Source organism: Bos javanicus, chromosome 3, assembly GCF_032452875.1.
Source record: "Bos javanicus breed banteng chromosome 3, ARS-OSU_banteng_1.0, whole genome shotgun sequence".
NCBI classification, from domain to species: Eukaryota; Metazoa; Chordata; class Mammalia; order Artiodactyla; family Bovidae; genus Bos; species Bos javanicus.
Window position 1 is genome coordinate 55,541,542 of NC_083870.1, and position 25,158 is coordinate 55,566,699.

At 39.5% G+C, this 25,158-nt stretch overlaps 1 protein-coding gene and 1 long non-coding RNA gene across 2 annotated transcripts in view; one reads left to right on the forward strand and one right to left on the reverse strand.

The window, feature by feature from the left end:
* The window catches only part of LOC133244326 (craniofacial development protein 2-like), a gene marked incomplete at both ends in the record, with an annotated part of 208,042 nt that overhangs the window by 41,799 nt on the left and 141,085 nt on the right, over positions 1-25,158 (reverse strand).
* The window catches only part of LOC133244328 (uncharacterized), an 81,318-nt gene continuing 78,551 nt past the window's right edge, over positions 22,392-25,158 (forward strand). The window contains exon 1 of the long non-coding RNA XR_009735364.1: positions 22,392-22,499. This is a non-coding gene — a long non-coding RNA (uncharacterized LOC133244328). The remainder of the gene's footprint in view (positions 22,500-25,158) is intronic.

Genomic DNA, 25,158 nt, shown 5'->3' on the forward strand with positions numbered 1-25,158 from the left:
CTCTCAGTCTTGAAGGGAGAAAGTTTTACCTTCATTCTAAGACTAGCCTTTTGCAAGCCTTGGATTCTGTCTCCTCTGTCCTCTCGTCTAGACACCAGTCTCTTTCTTTCCCTCTCCTTTGGCTCCCTCTCAGCCTGCAGGCATGAACAAGTCTGGCCTTCACCATCTGCTATAATCTTAAACCACTCCTGCCCCACCCTACCTTCTTATCTTATCTACTCTTGGCCCTCTGGGTGTAGCCAACTCTCTTTTCTACCTGCAACCCCCAGTACCTCATTCACTGTGTATTGGGTGTTAGGACATGTAGACCATACCTATTCTAGGCAATCATCTGGGAGCTCTTGCCACTTATTCATTTTTCTACTTCATTGTCCTTGTTCCCTCTTTCCTTATTCCTAACCCCACCTTTAGAGAGCTGTTTCTGGGTCCTCAGCTTTGGGTCGTGTGTGTTTCTCTGGTTGTAACTTTCATGAACCTCCCTATTTATCCTAATCTGACCTGGTGGGCCAAAATTTGGCCCTTTCCACCAGGGAAGGAGGTGTCGGATATTTTCCTAAACTATGAAGCACTTTGAAACATTTTTTTTGTTATTTCCTCAGCTTCCAGTCACCTCTTATCCCATTGAAATACCTGGTCTTGCTGAGGTCGCTGATGACTTCCTAATTGCTAGATCCAACAGTCCATTTCAAATTTTCAACGTTTCTCAACTTTTAACATTGTTGACTTTTTTTTGACTTTTTGATGCTTTTCCTCCATTGGCTTCCAGACACCAATCAATATACACATTTTTACTGAACACTGATTGCTTTGATATTTGAGATAAAAAAGGAGCAATACATGTTTTCTGCCTCCAAGTATAACAATGTAGGGGAAAAGAAAGACAAATAAGTAGGCAAGTACAAGTCAGGAAATAAAGTCTACGCATAAAAGGTTACTCATTTCTGTGCCCATAGGGCCAAAGAGGACTTGACTTCTTTCTATTGGATGGGGCCATGGGTGAGAGCTCCAGGAAGAAGGATTGTTACACACTAAGGTACAAAGGTATGGGCTTCCCTGGTGGCTCAGATGGTAAAGCATCTGCCTGCAACGCAGAAGACCCGGGTTCGATTCCTGGGTCTGGAAGATCCCCTGAAAAAGGAAATGGCAATCCACTCCAGCACTCTTGCCTTGAAAATCCCATGGATGGAGGAACCTGATAGGCAACAGTCCATGGGGTCGCAAAGAGTCGGACATGACTTCACTTTCACTTTCAAGGTACAAAGGAGAGTGACCATGAATGTCCAGATAGTTTCAAGAGTTCAGTGTGGTTGGAACAAAGGGTTTAATGTATGTATTATGATAAATGGAGCTGAAGAGAGCAAGGGTCAGATCTTGGAAGGCTACATGAACCATTTTAAAGAGTCTGGAAATTATGTAAAGACAATGAGAAGCTGCTGAAAAATATTATACAGTGGAGTGACATGATCAAAATCTATTTTAGAAATATTGCCCTGGTTGCTGAGTAGGTGATGAATTGGGTGATGGTAAGAGTGGTGGCAGGGAGAGTGATTAAAAGGCTGTGGCAAAAATCTAGGCCTGGTGGTCCTGGCTCAATATGGGGAAAAGGTAATGTGGGTAGAAAAATGTGAAAAGAAATGATGGATTTTAGTGATACTAAGGAGAAATAATGGAAAAGACTTGGTAATTTTTGAACTATCCCCTGTAACTGTCTTCAGTTTCTTGCTATCTTATCATGGCATTCTTACCTATAGAAATTAGAGCATTTCTCACATCTTAGTTTTCTCTTACTTACAGGCTCTATTACTAGGACCCTGTCTGACTAATCTCCATCTCCATTGCTCAGAATAATGCCTTGTGGACAGCAGATAAACAATAAGTGCTGGTTGACTAAGTGACTCAACTTCCTTGGGTAATGTTGACTGTTAGTTTTTATCATAGTCTGCCAGATTATCATCCCCACCCCCGTCACCTGCTCATACATCATACAACCACAGAGAGCTGCTTCACCTGTTGAAAGTTGAAAACAAAGTTGCAGAACAAACTTTTTTTGTGTTTAAATCTTTTATAAACATTTTAAAAATAATTTAATTGGTTTCTTATTTTTGGATGTGCTGGGTCTTTGGTGCTGCACAGGTTTTCTCTAGGTGTGGAGAGCAGGGGCTATTCTCTAAGGGCCGGCTTCTCTTTGCAGTGATTTCTCTCGTTGAGGAGCACAGGCTCTAGGGCACGTGGGCATCGAGTAGTTACAGAACATGGGCTCAGTAGTTGCAGCTCCTAGGCTTTAGAGCACAGGCTCAATAGTTGTGGCTCACGGGCTTAGTTTTTTCAAGGGATGTGGAATCTTCCCAGATCAAGGATTGAACCTGTCTCCTGCATTGGCAGGCAGATTCTTTACCACTGAGTCACAAGGGAAGCCCATAAATATTATTTTTAATAACATGAAGGCAAATGCTTTATTGTCTTTTTACTACCTCTCTATCACTGCTGTAAAAATTGCCACAAACGCAGAGTCTTAAACAATACAAATGTATCATCTCACGATTTCTATAGATTGGTAGTCAGGCAGGCCTAATGGGGTTCCATGCTCTTGGAAGAGCTTACATATATACTCTGGGGAGAATCTGCTTTCACACTCATTTGGGTTGTTGGTCAGGTCAGTTCTTTGTAGCTGGAGGACTGAAAGCTTGGTTTCCCTTTTGGATGTCAGCCAGCAGCTGCTATTGGCAGCTAAAGCCACCTGCATTCGTTTTCACGTGGCCCCTTCATCTTCAAACCAGCAATGTCAGCAAGGGTGAGTCAAACCCCACCCCCCCCCCACCTTTTTTTTAGCTTTCAAGATCATGGCATCTGGTCCCATCACTTCATGGCAAATAGATGGGGAAACAGTGGAAGCAGTGTCAGACTTTATTTTTTGGGGCTCCAAAATCACTGCAGATGGTGGTTGCAGCCATGAAATTAAAAGACACTTACTCCTTGGAAGGAAAGGACCAACCTAGATAGCATATTCAAAAGCAGAGACATTACTTTGCCAACAAAGGTCCGTCTAGTCAAGGCTATGGTTTTTCTTGTGGTCATGTATGGATGTGAGAGTTGGACTGTGAAGAAGGCTGAGCACCGAAGAATTGATGCTTTTGAACTGTGGTATTGGAGAAGACTCTTGAGAGTCCCTTGGACTGCAAGGAGATCCAACCAGTCCATTCTGAAGGAGATCAGCCCTGGGATTTCTTTGGAAGGAATGATGCTAAAGCTGAAACTCCAGTACTTTGGCCACCTCATGCAAAGAGTTGACTCGTTGGAAAAGACTCTGATGTGGGAGGGATTGGGGGCAGGAGGAGAAGGGGACGACAGAGGATGAGATGGATGGATGGCATCACCGACTCGATGGTCGTAAGTTTGAGTGAACTCCAGGAGTTGGTAATGGACAGGGAGGCCTGGCGTGCTGCAATTCATGGGGTCGCAAAGAGTCGGACGTGACTGAGTGACTGAACTGAACTGAACTGAGATATAATTGACAAAAATTGTAAGATATTTAAAGTGTACAATATGATAATTTGCTATAAATATATACTGTAAAGGGATTCCCCCCTTGAGTTAATTAACACATTTATCACCTCACTGTTTTTTGCGGGGGAGGGTGAGAACACTTAAGTTCTACTCTTTTAGCAAATTTCAATTATACTGGACAATGTTATCAACTGCAATCACCATGTTTTACTTTAGACCATCAGGCTTCATTCATCTTTGGCTGAAAGTTTATGCCCAGCCACTTTTCTATTTTCTGTTTCTGTGAGTTCTGCTTTTTTATTTTTTAGATTCCACACCAAGGTGATGCTTTATAGTACTTGTCTTTTTCCTGTCTGGCTTATTTCAGTCAGTATAATGCCTGCTAGGTTCATCTATGTTGCTGGAAGTGACGGGATTTTGATCTTTTTTTAGAGGCTGAGTAATATTCCATTGTATCTACGTCCCACATTCTGTTCATTTGTTCATCCATCAGTGGACATTGAGGTTGTTTCCATACCTAGTCAAGTCCTGTTCATGCCTTGAATTTCTCTGACTTCCTCTTCTAATCCTGCTGTCAGCTTTTTAGGACTCATGTGATTACAATGGGCCAACCTGAATAATTCAGGATAATCTCCTTATTTTAAATTCATCAGCTTAGTAATCTTAATTACATCTGCAGAGGCCCTTTTGCTATGTAATAATAACATTCATGGGTGTGATATTTCACCATATTCACAGTCTGGAAATTAGGATGAGACATCTTTGGAATTCCATTTTAGAAATTCTGTCTACAACATCTTAATTTAAATTGGAAAAATTATATAATAAATAGGAATCATTATAATATCATATTGTGAACTAATAAATAGTTTTGGGCATAATTTTTTCTGAGTAAGTGTCCCATTTATTTGGACATCAGAGGATGAGATGGCTGGATGGTACCACCGATTCAAGGAACACGAACTTGGGCAAACTTTGGGAGATGGTGAGGGCCAGGGAGGCCTGGTTTGCTGCAGTCCATGGGGTCGCAAAGGGTTGAACACAACCTGGTGACTGAACAACAATATATCTCCTTGTCACTTACTGAAAAATATAGATTTACTTGTTGTTTAACCTACCTACCTAGTACTTTTAAGAAAAGAAAGAGAAAGAAAGTGCAGTCGTTCAGTCGTGTCCAACTCTTTGCAACCCCATGGACTGTAGCCTACCAGGCTCTTCCGTCCATGGAATTTTCCAGGCAAGAGTACTGGAGTGGATTGCCATTTCCTTCTCCAGGGGATCTTCCCGACACAGGGATCAACCTAGGTCTCCCATATTGCAGCCAGATGCTTTACCATCTGAGCCACTGGGGAAACTAGTAGTTTGTTTAAACTACTCTTCAAAATGGGAAAAGGATCAAGTCTTCAGCAGTCAAGGCCAGCTAAAGAATGTCACTTGCCACCTGGCTTTCCAAGGACTAAGTCATTAGCCACTGCAATCACTAACCTTCAAAACGCCCTGAAAGGAATTCAGGGTGGAGGGCAGGAATGATGTACTTTGTGCTCTGGAAAAACTGGCAGAACCAGCTTTCAGACTGATATTTTCAGGAGAAAACTGTATAAACCTAATTTCTTGCATCATCCCATACTTAGAGCAGCACTAAAATTATTAAGTAAGATATAACTGTGTGGATCACAACAAACTGTGGAAAATTCTTCAAGAGATGGGAATACCAGACCACCTTACTTGCCTCCTGAGAAACCTGTATACAGGTCAAGAAGCAACAGTTAGAACCAGACATGAAACAATGGACTTAGGAAGGAAGTACTTCAAGTATATTGTCACCCTGCTTACTTAACTTGTATGCGGAGTACATCATGCAAAATTCTGGGCTGGATGAATCAGAAGCTGAAATCATGATTGCTGGGAGAAATATCAACAACCTCAGGTATGCAAATGATACCACTCTAATGGCTGAAAGTGAAGAGGAATTAAAGAGCCTCTTGATGAGAGTGAAAGAGGAGACTGAAAAAGTTGGCTTAAGGTTCAACATTCATAAAACTAAGATCATGACTTCTGGTCCCATTACTTCATGGCAAATAGGTGGGGAAACAAAGGAAACAATGACAGACTTTATTTTCTTGGTCTCCAAAATCACTTCAGATGGTGACTGCAGCCATGAAATTAAAAGACATTTACTCTTTGGAAGGAAAGCTATAACAGATCTAGACAGTGTATTAAAAAGCAGAGATATCACTTTGCCAACAAAGGTGCATATAGTCAAAGCTATGATTTTTCCAAAAGCCACATACGAATGTGAGATTTGGACTACAAAGAAGGCTGGGCACCGAAGAATTGATGCCTTCTAGTTGTTGTGCTGGACTCTTAAGAGTTCCTTGGATAGCAAGGAGATCAAATCAGTCAATCCTAAAGGAAATCAACCCTGAATATTCATTGGAAAGACTGATGCTGAAGCTGAAGCTCCAATACTTTGGCCACATAATGGGCAGAGCGGGCTCACTGGAAAAGACTCTGATGCTGGGAAAGATTGAGGGCAGGAGGAGAAGGGGCGACAGAGCATGAGATGATTGGATGGCGTCGTTGACTCAAAGGACATGAATCTGAGCAAACTCTTGGAGATAGTGAAGGACAAGGAAGCCTGGCTTACTGTAGTCCATGGAGTCACAAAGAGTCAGGCAGGACTGAGCGACCAAACAACAGCAACAAGGTATCTATGCCTTGACTACCACTAACATCCTTTCAAGATGTATGTTTGATTGCACATATCCCTTCTCCAAAATCCCGTGTATACAGACCTCTTCCTTTATTGTTTTAGGGCACTTCCTCAAAGCTACCCAAGAGGCTACCTCTCAGGCTATTGTCTTCAGTAAGTCCCCAGATAAAACTGAAACTTATAGCTCTTACCTTGTGCATTTTATATTTTAGTCAACACCAAGATGCCTGGATAGTAATATCTCAGTGTTACAGAAAATCTGATTTTGTGACCCGAAACATTTATAAAGATGATTTTAGCCATGGGTAAACAGAAGGGAGACAGTGTGAGCCTGATGTAATCAGATTAATTAATGATATTGTTATCTTGAGGAGCAGGAGTGACAACTTTTTTGATATCAAAATTTCCTGATAACCCCCGTATTCAGATATGACTCTTTATTTATTCAATAAGTATTCACGAGCATTCACCAGGTTCTCAGGCACTATCCTATGCACCAGAAATAAGAAGTTATATAAGGCATGCTATATTCCTGTCTTCTCAGACCTTCCTCTTGTTGCCCTGGACTTTGGTAAATAAAGGAAGACAGAGGAAAGACAGGATGTCATCATCTCTACTCATATGGACCAAAATGCTCAGAGAGATGTCCATATCCATTTCCGTTTCTTTCTGAAAAGCAGCTTTGAATTCTGGAGGGCTCAAGGAGACACTCAAAGGACTGATGGCCTTGACCAATTTGACTCAGAAGGAATAGAGCCCCACAGATAGGGTTGGAAAATTATTCTGATTAAACACTGATGAGTTTTTTTTCCAGAAGGTTGACATAAAGAAAAGGAGACATTACAAACAATAAGTCTAAGGAGAAAGTTTCAAGGATGACTTTAAAAATTCAACTGGCAAAGCTCCAGTTTGTTGTGTAGCATGTTGGGGACATATCTAGTATCAAATAAGCCATTAATAGTTCTTTGCTTTTGTGTTATCACTCTGTTTGGTATAACTGAGGCCCCTGATGAGTTCCCAAAGAACATCAAGGCATGAATACAAATTGCCAATCTTGGAAAATCAGTTTGACAATCAAATAAAGCAAATTTCTGACTTTGTGTTTCTTTCACACAATGCAAAGAACACCAATGCCATTGAGCTTGTTTGAGAATAAAGATGAGGAAATTGTCAGTCATTAGGTGTAGCAGTAACAAATGAAAACAGTGCTTGAGAGGCCATTTATTACCAACTCAATTCAGCTTTATTTGTAGATACAAACATGTTATGAGTATTTCTTGATTTCTTTTTTCCTTCTTATCTTGCTTTTCTTTTAAAAAAACAGAGAAGCACAAAGAAATCTACAACACCTAATGTTACAGGGAACAGAAAACAGTTATATCCATGAAGATACTGAGAAAAAGAAATGGATAAGTTCGTATTTCTGGAACCAGGAATCTTTCTGGTGACTGTAAGAAAGAGTAGACATATAAGCAAAAATAGCATGCTTCTTGATGAGTATTTAACCTTGGATGTATATTATTCCCACATCTTGTAAGCATGAATCCGGAGACCAGTTTTCACTCAGGAGGAGCAGCTCTGCCACTTTTGCCTTCAATCGCTTATGTGTGAATTTGAGTAAGTTTCTTACCCTCTCTGAATCCTTAATTTTTTAAAAAAATATTACATGACTTCAATAATAAACACACTTCCTTGAATTGTTGCACATATAAAATAATGTATTAAATACCTAGTATATTGCATATGGTGCTTGCAAGTGGTAAAGAATCCTCCTGCCAATGCAGGAGATACAAGAGACATGGGTTTGGTCCTTGAGTCAGGAAGATACCCTGAACTAGGGAATGGAAACCCACTCCAGTATTCTTGCCTGGAAAATTCCATGTTCAGACGAGCCTGACAGGCTACAGTATGGAGCCACCAAGAGTCAGACATGACTGAGTGAACAAGCACACACAAAAATATTATGTGGACCATGGTCTGTGTTCAAAGAATGAAAACTATTACTGCTATTATTATTATTTTTCTACAAAAGAGCACTCCTATTAACTTCTCAAATGCTCCTCTGAAAGCTCAAGACATGTTAGTACATTTATTATTAATGTTGATGCACAGATTGAGAAATTGGCAAAAACATGCAACACTGATCCCAAGTCACATGATTCAGAAAGAAAATCCCAAGTGTTCAAATCTCTTGCTATGTGATTTGCCCATTGAGATCCAGTCTGTCTCCTATGTGATGATGACCTTGAGGGGACTGCCTCAGAGCTCTGAGACTGTTCAATTTATAGCATGCCATCTGTGAAACTTCCTGATAGAGTTAGCACATCTGTCTTTGTGCCAAGCAGGAGTCCCTTTACTCACCAGGACTATTCATGTGAGTCCTGGACTCACATGTGGTTCCAGGACTATCCATGCTCAGCAAAGGGCAGAAGAGAGCAGAGAAAAACTACCCTTTGGGGTGAGGCTAATATCTCATAGGCGCAAACACTTCACATCTTCATAGCCCAATTTCTTGGACTCCCAGCCTCCCTTGGTTTGACTTTGTATTGTTAACCCTTTGCTCCTGAAGCTGTCTGATTTCCCGTGCCTTTGAAATCTGAAGTTGGTGTATAACCAGCACAGGTCTTGGTTCCTGTTTCACAAGATGTGCATCCCATAGCCTGTTATCTTCTACTTGCTCATGATCCAGATGCCCAATTTCAGCCTTAAATACTGGGAGCAGACTTTTTCAGCTAACTTGCAAATTCAGGTGGAAGGAAAAATAAAAGAACCATGGAGGCTCTTGGATGTTACTTCTCTCAAGGGAATAGAAGGGTATAGGTTGATACTCTTATTGAACCTCTCCTTCTTCATTCTACCATCATTATTAATCCATTGTCAGCTGGTGTCTGACAGTTGAACTCTTTGTTATCTTCAGAAAAGACTAAGTATAGTATGGATAATTGAAAACCACATTCAGTTGCATTATTTCAGCTGAAAAATTCAACTTTTAAAAAAATATCTTACTGAGACAATTGCACCAAGTCCTGCTGTAAAATAAACCATACAGGTGTGAGCACATAGTGTAGCTGTGACACATTCATGGTATTTGACTTTTTGTTTCCTTCAGAAACTAGTAGAACATTTGTAAAACATATCAACTCATGATTTGCAAAACTTGACAAATTACTGAGAAATCTCTCCTTCTCTCTTAATGTGTACTCGAAACATCCTGAGAAGTTCTGATGACCTTAGTGATGGATCTTACATTCATGTCAAGCATTTTGTTGACATCAGAAGTCATGTACGGATGTGAGAGTTGAACCATAAAGAAGACTTAGCACCGAAGAATTGATGCCTTCTAATTGTGGTGTTGGAGAAGACTATTGAGAGTCCTTTGGACTGCAAGCAGATCAAGCCAGTCCATCCAAAGGAAATCAACCTTGAATATTAATTGGAAGGACTGATGCTGAAGCTGAACCTCCAAAACTTTGGCCACCTGATGCAAAGAGATGACTTATTGGAAAAGAGCCTGAACCTGGGAAAGATTGAGGGCATGAGGAGAAGGGGTCAACAGACGACGAGATGGTTGGATGGCATCACCAACTCAATGGACATGAATCTGAGCAAACTCTGGGAGATAGTGAAGGACAGGGAAGCATGGGGCGCTGCAGTCCATGGGATTGCAAAGAGTCAGAAATGACTTAGTGACTCAACAGCAAAAACAACAACAAAGGAATTTTACTCTTAGAAAAGGTCCTGGATCAAGACCCCAGACACGAAGAGCAGACAAGAAGCATTCTAAAAGTGCCAGGAAATGAAAGTGTCAAGTAAGTGTCCATTTTGAGAGCAAACACCCCTGGTTACCCTTCAGCTGCAATAAACAGAGTGTAGTCAGCAGTGTGGTCTTTGACATGGGTTTGCAAAATAGGTTGCCAAACTTTTCCTGTTTCTTTATAAAATATCAATGAGAGAAAAAAAAGCGGGGGCACTGGTGGTCCCATTATTGGATAATTGTATAATCTCATACAATAGGGATGGGTCTTCTGATATTCAAGATATGTGTAGTGCCCAGAGGCAGCCATTTGGCAGGGAAATCACCCACCTACTCAGCACTGGTTTAGACAAAGCCAGTCCTGTGACTTGTGGCCCCATTTTGGAGTAAATAACCATATAGATTACCATGTATATAGGTACAAGCATTTCTGATGGAAATTTAATTTAGTAAACTATAAAAACTCTCCTTGGGATGTATCTTATAAACTAGGGCATTGAGACTGTCTAAAGCATATTAATTCAATACCTCTCAATTGGTATTAAAAAAAAAAAAAAAGGCTGTTTAAAACCAATGTCCTTTTATTCTTGTCTCAGCATTTAATTTCATTTGCATATGACTAAGACTGTTTCTTCTCGGTAAATTTAATTTGCTAGAGTTTGGCACCCAGCACAGAAAGAATGGCATCCTCTGAGATAGGACTGCCAACTATGGCAAGTAGCATTGCAAATAAATTTGATCTATAGACTTTTCAAACTTCTCAGATGTGATCCCTGACGTCTGGCCTGATGAAGGAAGCCCTGGGGACTGGAAAAACACAAAGCATGCTACTGTACTGACATGCAAAATGTCTCATAATCTGTCTTTATCTTTCATGACTGTAGTGGTCTGGATAAATTAGACCAAATTGGGCTAAACACTGTTCTTGGCTACACTCACGTAGCTGTTTTCAAAAGCTAATAGGAGCTGTGTGTGCACATCCAAGGACAAAATTTGGCCCTTTTTGTCTTTGCACAAACAATTGCTTTAGTTGAGATGATTATTCCTGACTGTTTTATAAGCAGCATTTTGCCCAGTTTAAATCTCTTTTCACTTTATTCTTCAGAGTCAAGACATTTATGAATATGGAAACATGTAACTCAGGATCTTCAGTTTCCGGAAAAATAAAAATCTCTCCCCTAAAATCTGTGAGTATTGCAAATGAACTGGGAAAGAGGTAAAGAAAGTCATGTTAACGGTGGCAAAAACAGAAGTAACACTGAGAAAAAGTGTTAACACTCATTAATGGTAGCAATCTGATTAAAATTTTTGTAGCACATTCATCCTTGATCTTTCAAAAGAGAAATGTGTTGTTAATATTTTCAAGGAAAATATAGACTATCAATACATTTATTTATTCAGATGCAAAAAAAGAAGTTGAAATTAACCCTTAATGCAACTTTTTCCTTTTCCATCAGTATCATATTACATAAATCTCACCTTTTCCCCAAAGGCCAAATGTTTTGAAATGAGAGAGAAACAGTCTGATAAAAAAGCTTTTATTTTTAGAAATTGGGTCAACTTTGGAATTTCCTACTAGAAAAGTCACACATACAACCAGGGCCTTAAGGTTTTGTAAGGTCTTGCATGAATCAGTATAAGATATAAATAATACGAAAGACAACCTAGAATGTCTTCACTCTTTGAGGCACTTACAAGTTAGCTCATTTCTTTTGTGCTTGGAGCAAGTCTCTTTATTTCTATGGTTTCTTAATTCCCTTTTTCTGAAGATGATCAATTTAAGAATGTATCTAGTTATATTTTGTAATAGGGACAAAATTCATAATTACATACATTACCATGATTTATCAATAATTGCAAGATAAATATTTTTACTTTTTGCAAAGTTAATAATTTATGCAAGAATAATCTCACTGGGTTCTTTGGGTGGTTGATAATTTGTCTAAAATAGTGTATATATATATATTTTTACCCTATCTGCCAATGTGATCAGATTCCAGGTCTTTGAGACCCATCATATCTCTGCTTGAAGCATTTTGAATACCATCTCCAAAAACCTGACATTAATAAAACATTAAAGTTCCAACTTAAGCCCATAAAAGTCAAGAAATCCAGAGTTAAGATCAGCCCAGCTCTCTTAACTCTGTTCTCCTGCATGTATGCATGGGTGATGGGACAGCAGTGCAGGCTGTTGCTTAAATCAGTCTCTCTGCATAATCTAAAAATGTAATTGAATTAGTGTATAAAGTATGTACATACCCTGCAGTGGAGAGCCCCACGCACTATATTATCCACATCCTCTCTCCAGACCCTCATTTTAACTCCTCACTGCAGTGTTCCTGTGAGGCTTCCTCCAACGTTCAGACATTGGACTTGCAAATACAATTTCCCTTCTTTTACGAGGCTTCAAGATGAGTGATGCACACTCAGTTTTCCTAGATGCCTTTCAGCTCCTGGCCAGACAGATAAAGTTTAGGTAACATTCTTCCTTTTGGTTAACAACCTCAGAGTTTGCTAGGTATTAGACAATGCCATTCTGTGGTTAGGGATTATCTTATGCTCTAATTCAATTAGCTGCAGGACCGTTTGCCATATTAATATGAAAGTTAGGAACATCAAATTGAGTTTAGGAACATATAGTGGTGTAGCATGGTTTTCAGAGCACGGACTTTGGTTTCTGATAGACGTGCTCCAACAGAGTACCTATTTTGCCACTTAACTGTCACTTAAACTTTCCAAGCCTGTTTTCTCCTCTGTAAAATGGGGATAATAACAGGCCTGATCTTTAAGACTCAGTAAGATTGTGAGGACTTAAAGAGATGATGTATATAAAATGATTGGTATGTAGGAAGCAAAATGATTGGCTGCTGCAACTACTACTTCCTATTTTGGTAGGAAATAATAGCATATTGCTTCAATTCACTCTTAATGGAGAGTGAGACAATGGTTTCAAACAGAGTTTGAATGCTCAGAAATGTTAAAGTAAAATTTAATAATAAGCATAAAATGATGTTCATCTTCAGTCATGATTTAAGAAATGTATAATGGTATCAGTTTCCACATATCCAGTCAGATTGCCAAAGATTTTTTTTAAGAATGATAATATTCAGTGTTGGGTATGAGGAAATAGGCTTTCTCCGACATTGCTTTACTGGTATAAACTGGTATATCATTTTGACAGGCAGCCTGAAGATGTTTATAAAAAATTTAAAACATATCTTGTTTGACTCAGAAATTCCACTCCTAGAAATTTATCTGTGTTTTCAAGAATATTCCTAAAAGTTCTCCTGAAAAATTAGAAAGAAGCTAAATGTTAATCTAGAACTGTTAAGATATAGTGCAATCATACAGTGGAATACTACAAAACCATTAAAAATAAATGAATTGTGCATATGTAATAGATTTGATTAAAGAGTCATATTGATAGATTGCAGGGTAGATGTTTGAAATGTTTCCTTTTTTCCCCCCCTAATAACTGTTACTCTGTGGAATCTCTCTTTCTGAGCAGTGGGTTCCCTTAGGCACTTCTCACTCTTTTTGCAGAACTTTCTGTCACTGTTTGTTGAGACCCAAGGCTAACTTCACGGGCCTGTGACCTGTGCCGTTGTAAAAGCCTGCACTCCGAAGGGCCCTGAACACAGTTTAATACTCGGCTGTTGCTTTCTTGGAATTTTTAAGAACTTGTTTTGTACTTGCTTTTTTGTGAGTGAAATATGTGTCTGCATTCTTTGCTGCCCCATCTGCACATACCATTCTTGATGTCCTGAACACTGAATTCCAGTGAGCCCAACATATGTGGGAGTAAGTGAGACTCAGTAAATACAAGGGAAGGAAGTTCCAACTATAGCTGGGCAAGAGGGTCCCTGACAGCCCTTCAAAGGCCATGTTTTCCATTCAAACCAGAACTTGTTCTGAATGCAGAGAGCAGGCAATGGCATTCCAAGAAACATGAATGACCAACATCCTGTCATATCCTTTCATACTTCTGTTACTTCTGTGTGCTTGCCAGCCACTTATGCTACAAATGATGATATAGAAGTAAAGGGGAAGAGCAACACATGCTGACTTGTCCTTTCAGCCTTTCCTAGCTCCTTGGTAAGCTGCAGGTAGATAATGTTGTACAGGGTGCACATTCAAGAGGGGAAATTAAAATGGTTGAGTTCATTTTCATTGTTCTGATAAGAATGAAATACAGAGTCAGATGTGAGCTACAAAATACAAACTGTGTAATTTTGTTGATTCATATATGAGCTGCTGCTGCTGCTGCTAAGTTGCTTCAGTTGTGTCCGACTCTGTGCGACCCCATAGACGGCAGCCCACCAGGCTCCCCGTCCCTGGGATTCTCCAGGCAAGAACACTGGAGTGGGTTGCCATTTCCTTCTCCAATGCATGAAAGTGAAAAGTGAAAGTGAAGTTGCTCAGTCGTGTCCAACTCTTAGTGACGCCATGGACTGCAGCCCACCAGGCTCCTCTGTCCATGGGATTTTCCAGGCAAGAGTACTGGAGTGGGGTGCCATTGGCTTCTCCGCATATATGAGCTAAAAGCTTTATATTTGTATTTAAAACTGATATAGAGAAAATATATCTATGAGTGATAATATTCATGGTAGTAACGTGAGCTTTTAATTTTTCTTAGAACAACCTTATAGAGCAAAACCCAAATACCATGACAGGTTGAAGGAGAGACTGCAGAAGAGCAAAAACAATTTTATATTTTAATATAATACCATTATTTTTTTAAAAACTACTTTTTGAAGAAGGAGTCTGATATTTTCACTTTGAACTGAGCCTCACAAATTAGGCCCTGATTCCAATGGTGAAAGAAGCAAATGTATCGGGGGCATCTGTTACTTTTGTTTATCAGCATTCATTGGCTCCTTTGTCAACAGTCCCTCATTTTCTGGAACCCTCTTCCCTCTCATACACACATAGTTCATGTGTTTAGAAAGCAATCGATTTCATTGGTGGTTTCAGAGGTACATGTGAGACTCAAGCTTGCTCAATCAGAATATTTCATCTTCTTGGTCATAATAAGTGGTTTAGAGATGAACATTTGAATCATGCTGACCCATACAAAACATAGGACTTGTGTAAGAAAAAGCAGGAGGAAATGATCTGCCTTTTGTTGCTAGAATTTACCTTGAGGTCAGGTGAACCTGGAGCTACTGGTAGGCAGCATCTGGAGTTCGAGAGTTAATACTAACATGGAGAAGAGCAAGGGTGAGGGCTGGTTAGAAACCAAGTCCTGGTGATAATCTTTGAGTCCCTGGATCAAGCTCTGCCTGAAACTAGCTGGAGTTTTTTAACCTGTGATACTTTTTATGCTCAAGCTAGCATTAATTTGATTTTGTTACTTACAACAGACTTCTGACATAGCATGTACAAATTGCTTTCATTAGTGTCTGTGTTTCTAAACAGAGATCTCTAAAGATAAACACCAAACTGCTAACAGTGGATATCCCAGTCAAGGAAGATTATGATAAGGTCTTTCATTTACAATTTTGTACTGTTCTCTAGGGTAAAGATCTTATAAAATAGGTATTAATTTACTTTAAAAATCAGAAAAAGCCATAAAAATGTTTCCATCTTGGGGGAAAAAGTCAGTGATGTTTTATGTTAATATAATAATTTCTCATACTGACAAAAAAGCAGATGTCTTTTAGTAGATCTTACATGGATTATTCAGTTCCAGGAGCTGGTATTCCCAAGTCAGCTTCTCTACAGAAAGACATGGGCATGCAAGGCAGCCACAGAATCATTGCACAAGCCTTTAACCAGAAATTTCTCTGCCACGTAATTATACTGCAGAAAACAGCAAATAGAAGATTATTGAGTTTGGCCTTAGTAACTACTTACAGGTGAGATGTTTAATTCTCAAGTAGGCAATCTTTTGTCTTACTATGTTCTAACCTGCTTAAGTGAATAGAAGGAGAAACTTTGGATTTGTTTTTTTCAGTCGCTAAGTTATGTCTATCTCTGAAACCCCATGAATTATAGCACACAGGCTTCCCTGTCCTTTACTATTTCCCAAAGTTTGCTCAAATTTATGTCCATTGAGTTAGTAATGGTATCTAACCATTTCATCCTCTGCCGCCCCCTTCTCCTCTTGCTCTCAAGTTTTCCCAGCATCAGGGTCTTTTCCATGTGGCTCTTCACATCAGGTGGACAAAGTATTGGAGCTTTAGCTTCAGCATCAGTCTTTCCAATGAATATTCAGGGTTGATTTCCTTTGGGATTGACTGGTTTGATCTCCTTGCTGTCCAAAGGGCTCTCAAGTATCTTCTCCAGTACCACAGTCTGAAAGTCTCAGTTCTTCAGTGCTCTGCTTTCTTTATGGTCCAACTCTCACATCCGTACATGACTACTGGAATAAACCATGGCTTTCACTAGATGGACCTTTGTGGGCAAAGTGATGTCTCTGCTTTTTAATATGCTGTCTATATTTGTCATAGCTTGTTATAGGTTTGCCTTTGCTTGGATTTGAGGCAGTATCAAAGTGGGGCATTGAAAAGGCAGAAAGTAGCAAAGTCAGGCAGCTAAGGAAGGTTAGGGCCATCTCATGGAGAGTGTTCAAAGAAGCCAATAGAACATATTTTCACCATCCAGGGTCTTGGTAGATGGAAGTGCTGCACCACTTTGAAGACACCCAACAGTGGTGTTTTATGAGTATCAATGTCCGAGGGCTCTTTTAGATTCCAGAAAGGCTGAGTGCAAGGATCCTGTTTTCTTAGCATTCTGCCCAAAGGTGTGGTCGGTCAGCCTGGCTGGAGGCTGTTCTCCAGCACAGCAGCCCATACAGTTGCTAATCCTTCTACTTATGATCTCAGCCCCTCTTCCCTTCCATGTGGCGATATCCCTCTTCATTCCAAACCAGAACACACACAGACATCTTCCCCAACAGTTGAATCTAGGGCAATTTGTTTCCAGTGTTCTCGAAATAAAGATTCGAACAGTTCATTTCTGTCTAACTTGGCTCTCTTGTGTACATGTAGGAAAGCAAAACTGTTATCATTCATTTGTATTCAATAAATCAGATGGTGTCTTGGAAACTATCTTTGATGGGGTAAAAATCTAAGGACATGATGGGTGGGGACAGGAAGAGGAATCAGGAGGAAAAGGAGTGAGGGGCTGGGCCCCTGGAGGGCGACCCTAGCTACTGTGTCATTTCACTAGTGTGGATTTTAGGGATCAGTGTGGGTTGTTGAAGTGCTAAGGGGGGCAAATATTACATAGTCATTTGCTAAATACTCTTTAATGAAATACGAAAAGTGAAAAAATGAAAGTGAATTTGCTCAGTCATGTCTGACTCTTTGTGACCCCAGAGACTGTAGCCCACCAGGCTCCTCTGGCCATGGGATTTTCCAGGCAAGATTACTGGAGTGGGTTTCCATTTCCTTCTCCAGGGGATCTTTCCTACCCAGGGATCGAACCCGGGTCTCCTGTACTGTAGGCAGACGCTTTTACTGTCTGAGCCACCAGGGAAGTAATATGAGCACCAGGTAAAATGTTCAAATGGAACAAAAGAGAACGCAGTGAAGAGTAATTCTCCCTGTCACCGTCACCCCTCCTCTTCTGTCCCCAGAGGCCACCACAACCGCCTTGTGAATTCTTATGGGCAGCTGTGCCCGTTTAAGCATGCTTGTCTTCTTCTTCCCCTTGGCTTGACCTTGACTTGGACCTGTTAAGTCAGGGCCTAAATTGCAATTTGAAGATGACATGCAGCTCTTCACTTTCTCATTCTCTGCTTAAGCAAAGTAATGAATAAAGAAACATATGCGAGAGCTTGCAAGCCCTTACTATGGGTACATGATTAACTCCTGTACCTGTTTATCACACCTTTTGTTGCACAAAGCTGAGCAGGTGACTGGTACATTCTCTCTTTCCACAGCATGCGATATTTCCAATTCACTGCAAAACAAAGTTCAAACTGCTAAAAAAGCTAGTTTTTAATTACCTTGAGATACAAGTTGCAAGAAGGCAGCCTGACAGGTCTCACTGATGTGCTCAGTAAGCTGTGAAGACATGTGGCTAGATATGACTGGTCATTAATATATACAGTGTGATCAGATGCCATCATAATTGTCATTATTACAGGATCATAAAACTTCAGAGTAACAGAAAAAGCAAGTACCTTTGTTTGAAAGGTCAGCCAAAAAAAAACAACAGACTGAGCTCATCAATAAAACAGGGGTGAAAAGATAGATGAGCATTTATAAGGAATTCTTCTGAAAATCAAGTGAGCAAAGACTTTTATAATAATGTTCAACTTAAATGAGGAAGTGGGCAAATGAGGTCCTGATAAATTATTCTGCATTGAATTGAATATTGACATAAATAATAACAGTGATTTTCTAATGTCTGTAATTAGCACTGGTTAGCTACATAAATTGACTTTCTCAGAGAACTCTGTGTATTTGACTAAATTTTCTAGATTGATGTTTTATAAATTTAAGCAATGGGATGAGTATAATTGCAAGGTAACTGAAGAAATGAGTTGTCTACATAAAGCAATAGTGATGCATTTCCTAAAAGAAAAAAAAAACTGTGTGTGTGTGTGTGTGTGTGTGTGTGTACACTCTGCATGCTTTGCCCACAGATCATCACAGAGTGATCTTTCAAGAGGATCTTTTTCTTGCTCTAGTGTCAGATCTTAAAATAAGATTTAAGGGCTGGGAAGTCTGATTGAGTGGGGCCGAGATGTGATTTCTAGTAATACTGCTCACCAGAGCATGAAGAACAGAAAATGCTATTTCTATGTGTTGGAGGTGAGACATTTTTGGATAGACGTATTTTATTTCAGCCTTTTCTTTTGAAATCAAATATATGCTGGGGCTACCATGAGATGTGTGGTTGCTTATTATAGTTAATAGATTGTTTGTCTTCTCTGTCCTTGAGATAATCCTAAGTATGTGTGTAAAACTGTGATCAGGTTGCCCATAAAAACCAATCAGCCTGGAGGTCCACAAGGTGGTGAACATTCCCTAGAGCAGATGGGAAAGATAATGTTTAATCAAGAGTTGGAGGATAAGGTGGTACAACACAAGCCAAGAGAAAGAGAGAATTTCATTTTGGGTGAACCTCTGTAACATTTCTCGTACCCGAAGACAGATTAGAACAATCCCAGAGCCATGACTTCTGGCTACTGTCTCCCCACAGCTGACCCTGTAGACCTTGCCAACCTTGGACTCTGCCTACATCACTGCCTGAATCTGTGAACAAGTCAAATGGTTGTTTCTCAGGTTTATGAAGATGTATGAAGTGAGTCATTCACAAATGAATATACATGTAAGGAAATGACAGAATTCTGCTAAACATGTTTATATTTGAACAACTGATACATCTGAGCATGATTTAGAAAAGGATGTGTGTAAGTTTATAGAAATGACAGTTAAAAAGATAACTGTCACAATGTTTACTGATGAGGTTTCTATCTATCTTAATGTTTAGAAGTTAAATGAAAAGATGGATTGTGGATTACAGCCTAAGCATTTTTGAGCCTGAAGCTGATGTAACAACTTGTGACAATGAAGGGAGCAGGAGGGTGGAGCCAACAAGCTGAGAGTCCTCTGTAGAGGTAAGGTGGTGAGGCCATTGACAGCTGAAGTACAACCTCATTTATCTCTCACTGTGTTCACTGAAACAATTGAGTGCTGGATGGAGAGGTGGATGAAGTCCTTGTTTGTGGCCTGCTGGGCTGGGTTGTGGTGTTCACTCAGAAGCTGCCACAGCTTCAAGTTACAGCCGTGGGGCCAGGAGAACATCACTGCTCCTGCGTTGTCGTTTGCTCTAGGCCCTGGGCTGTGCTCTTTGCTGTTTTGCTTAGTTTACTGCAAACGTCGAGAAGCACTTTTTGTTTTAGCTTCTTAAAGGCTCCACTCTAACAGCCTGGAGGAAGTTGCCAAACAAATGTAACCTCTTCTGTCCGCCTGGTGTCTCTTTACCTGTGTTTGCTGGCTGTTTGGCAGTGCACTTACACACTGGAAATGTGCTCTGGATGGTGTTAAACTGAATTGGGGAATATTTCAAACCGTGCCTTAAATAATAGAATTGAAATGTTGTGCTGCAGAAGTGGCCTGGGTTGGAAACTTTCAAGTGAAAAGTTAGATCTTGGTTTTTCTTAAAGATGAAATGAGGCCCTGGGGTACGTGGTTTTCAGGCTATCTCTATTTGTTAATTTTGGAAATAGACTTTTCACAGTTTTACTTCTCTTTTGTCTTAAGCCTTTGGTTTTACCTCTAAATGCAATTGATAGAAAACTTGAGATTGTGCTTTTTACTTTGATTCTAGTTAATTGGCCCAGGCGAAGCAACAGTGGATACAGCCATTAGGAACCATAAATAAATATATTTGTTTTATGATATAATCAGTGTTCCTTGATATAATAACAAACATAAAAGGGCAGGGTACTGGACAAAGGCTTCTGCAGATTGTCAGATAAATTCACAAACCCAGATCTCAATTAACTGGCCTAGTAAAAAAAAGATCAAGCTTCTTCCTTTTTTTAATATCCTAAATGGATTTTCTTTAAAGCAAAGAAATATAACTTTTAGAGAAGGACAAGCACACACATTCCCTGAAAGGTTATTCAGATCTACTATTCAGATCTTTCTTTAAGGTCTCAGAGAGTTTGTCCTAGTTATGGAGGCAGATGTCTCACCAGAAGACACCATGTGATCTTTGAATAGAGGTACACAAAAGAGGCCAAGCTTTAGAGTTTGAAGATACAGAAAAAAATAGAATAATCTTAATTAGTCTTATAGCAATAGATATCTTTATTGTTATAGAACAATGTTTATCATTACGCGTTTCTGGTATTTGCTGTGACTGAGTACTAGCAATGCTGTTATTAGTAATTTTCTTTAGATTGATTCAGAATGAAGGGTCCACATACTGGGGCTTGGAGGGCAGCCCACAAAGAGGACATGGATACACTTTTTATTCTGGTCTAGAGTTAACAAGAGTTGCTTCTTTTATTCAAGGTATGGGGGAAGTTGTGGTCTTAGTGGACCTGCACCCGAATCTGGGAATTGTTACATATTCTCATTCCACATGAAGCAAGGACAACTCTCCTATGAGCTGAGTGGCAAGAATTCCTTTTATATGCTTGATTGGCTGTGGAATAGTTGCTCCAATTCAGTCTTCCATGATGGAGCCAAGGACTTAGGAAAAGTTTCCGTCAAATGGCATGAAGGCAAAGCTGTACAGCTCTACATACCAGAGGTAGATGCTGTGCATTTAGTGGCACCCTTGTTATAACCTGAGCTAATTTGTAAACTATCATCTTCCTCTTTTTTTTTTTTTTGATAGTTTAAACCAAACACTGTTGTCCAGTTTAATTTCCCAGCACTTGGTGTGATAGGCTTTATAATACCAGCACTGAGTATCAGGACTGGTCATGGTGGTGGTGGTACTCAATCATGTCTGACTCTTTCTGACCTGGGACTTCAACCCACCAGGCTCCTCAGTCCAAGGGATTTTCCAGGCAAGCATAATGAATTGGGTTCCCATTTCCTCTTCCAAGGAATCTTCTCTACCCAGGGATCGAACTCATGTCTTCTGCATTGGCAGGCAGATTCCTTACCACTGTACCACCTGGGCCTCAGATCAGCATCTCTGAAAAGATTTTTTTTGTCTCATATAGTTCAGCTTCCAATATCCCAGGGTAAGAATTCCTTCTACAGTGGTATGATCATCCTATATAGCCTCTTATTGAATGGTCTCAGTGACCGGGCACTCGCAAGTTCTTTCTAGTATTTTTTGTTTCAGTGGCTCTACTTAGAACGTTTTTCTGTAGAAAACTCAAATTCGTCTCCTTGTCCCCTCACCCTTTTGCCTCAGTTCTGGAGCTACAAGTATGTGTCCACCCCTGTTAATTTAGAATTCAAAAATATTAAAAGGAATTTTCTTTTTCTCCCTAAATCTCTTTTTCAGGCAAAACTTACATCATTCATTCATTCAAAAAAATGTTTACTGAATAGCTACATGAGCAAACATTGGGTTAGATGCCGTGGATGATGTAAGGGTGATTCAAAGAACTATTTCTCATTGACTTTGCTTACAGAACTGTCAATACATGTCACCTTCTTCTGGATAAACTATCCTATTGTATGTTTCTAGATTTAGACCTTCTTGAGGGCTGAGACCATGGCATTGCCTAAGTATTCCTGGAGCAGACACATAAGTGGATATTCAATAAATGCTTTCTGATTTTCCTCCATTCCTCTGAAAATGAGGCCCCTAAACCTCATTCCCAGATGGTGCAGTGGTAAAGAATCCAGCTGCCAAGTCAAGTGATGTGGGTTTGACTGGGTTGGGAAGCTCCCCTGCAGGAGGCAATGGCAACCAACTCCAGTATTCTTCCCTGGAGAATTCCATGCACAGAGTAGCCTGGCAACCTACAGTCCATGGGATCCCAAAGAGTTGGATGTGACTGAGAACACATTTCAGCTTCAGCAAACACGTCACACTGCTTGCTCTGATGCTGACATTGTATGTGGGCTTACAAGCCCTTGGTCCACGTAGACTGCTGTAAGACTCTGTCTCATTTGTTATTTCATTTAAAATGCTCAAGAAGGCTGAGAGGTAGACATTGTTTTGTCCAGATTTTAGATCAGAAAACAGAGAGAGATATGATATTTAAAATAATGAAAATCACAGATGTGCTCTAATTGTGTTTGCGATTTTTTAAAATAGGGATCCTAGCTCCTGGTTTCCCATCATTTTCTAATTTTGTACCTGAGTTCTTGATCCTGAATTAGAACTATAGCCTATTATTATGAAATTATATCTGATTAATATTGGCTTATACTTCTAGCCTGTTGAGTCCTTCTGGATTCTTAATATGGTTATTTATCATTTTAGCTATTCCTTTCAGTTTGTGTACTTGTTACTAATATGCTAAGCATATTCTTTCATATAATTTATTGATGAGAAATACTGGTAGTCAAAGATGGAAAGCTGTGTCATCTGTGAGAAACCTTGCTCCAGAATGACATCAATCCACTCATCAATGTTTCTTGGGTACATTTGTTCAACTATTCTATTATGTAGTCCACATTTTTCCATTTTGACCATAAAGATAACATGAAAAGCTTTGCAAATTAAAGTGTATTTTGTTTTAAATCAGATGTTTTTCTACATGAGTTGAATTTTCCCGTATAGTAAGCATACAACAATTAGCTTTTAATTTGTTATTCCAGAGGCTATGGTTTGGTTCATACTTTAGTTTAATGTATGTACTAATGAAAAAGCTTTATGTGTACATGTAAGTTTTGTCATCTATTTCTCCCTCATGATATTTTTCCTTTTATTTCTGCCTCCAAATATTTCCATATACTACCTGTTTTAAAATACAGGGGAAAAGTGTATTTGAAAGAAAATGAAAGACTTGATGCAAAGTAATATATTTTCCCAACAGAAACATTCTTTAATGCATACATGCAAAACTTTAACACCTGATTTAAAAATGTATGAAGAAACTCTGTCATGTGGAGGATGTTACTTAGGAGCTGAATTACAGGATTTGTCTGTCTTTCTTTTTCTCTTGCCTTGGGCAATCTAGTCTAATTACAAAACTTGCCTTTCATTCTGTTTAGTGTTTCTCAGCTATGCATGAAAAAAGTTAATCAAAAAATAAAATGAAAAACTGTGATGGCTAATCGAAGTCCCATAGATTTCTCTGCTGTTGGCTAGCTTGTCTTTGGGAATGAACTCCAAAATGCTACCTTTAATGCATCAGTAGATGTACTGTGACTATTGGTCTCTTCTCCTTTTAAGGAAAGAGAAAAGATTCCTTTAATTTTAGGATTTGTTTCAAAATTAGAAAATGAAAAGAAAAACATGTCTTTTCCTATCTTCATTTATCCCTTCTTCATTTATACCTTATCAATACTTGTTGGGAGGTTTGTAGCCATAAAAGACACTAGACCAACAATCTCAAAGATGAGTAATGTCTCTGATTAGAGCAGATAGAGAAAAGCAATTTACACCCCTTGTTCTCTAGTGTGTTTTGTAGGAAAGAAAAATACCTCTTTTTCTTTCTACCTGTCTTAGCTTCATTGGCTGGGGCCCTGTAAATTAGACTGGCAAAAGACAGATTAGTAGGAGAAAAATGTGCAGGTTCATTAGTATGTTATTGTTTAGTTGCTTAGTCATGTCAGACTCTTTTGTGACCCCATGGACTGTAGCTTGCCAGGCTCCTCTGTCCATGGGATTTCCTAGGCAAGCATACTGGAGTGGGTTGCCATTTCCTTCTCCAGGGGATCTTCCTGACCCAGGGATTGAACCCATGTCTCCTGCATTGGCACATAAATTCTTTACCACTGAGTCACCAGGGAAGGCCTTATTAGCATGTATATCATGCATTCACATAGAACAGTGATGAGTAACTCAAAAGCGTGGCAAGTACGTGGGCTTATACAGCATCTTGGTAAAAGAACAAGACATTTTTAGAGAAGTGATAACATATGGTTAGAAGGGCTTTGAGCTTCTAGGGTGGCAAATTGTAGGGGAATTAATAGCAGATAAAGCTAGTTAGTTGTTTGTTATGTGGATTCCTCTGATGCTTTTTCTGGGCTGACAAGGGTTCTAAAGGTGTCTTTGGTAAAGTCTGTTCTTCCTGGTAGAGAGGGGAGAGGAGACACTAGCAAATTTACATCAGGTTTTAGGCAAACAGGGGCAGGCAGAGAGCTCTTCTGTTTCTTCTAAATTGCTTTCTGCTCAAAATGGCTCTCATGCCACAGAGATATATTTTGGGGTGGCATGTTCTGCTACCCTTCATTTTAGAAGGACACTGGGTTAAAAGGATGATGATTCTTGGCCTATCCCCTGTCTGGCTGTCTTGTCTCGAGAATAGACCTAAATGTCTACCACTAGAATCAGTGGTTGTGCAGGTTTTTCCTCAAGGGCTAAGATGTCATCTCAGTTCATTTCAAATACTCTCCGTGACAAAACTACTGCAAACCAAAAACAATCTGATAAAGTTAGTGCCTTTAATAAGTATCATTACTTAAACCTGGTAAAGTCTTAGACCAGTCTCTTTGTTGTTTGGGAAGCAAAATAAAAGGTATCTCCCTCTCAGGTGGGAGATTGCTGAGAATATTTGAGAGTCTTGTTACTGTTTTCTTTTTAATTGATTTTTTTATTTGGAGTATAATTACTTTACAATGTTTTGTTAGTTTCTATTGTA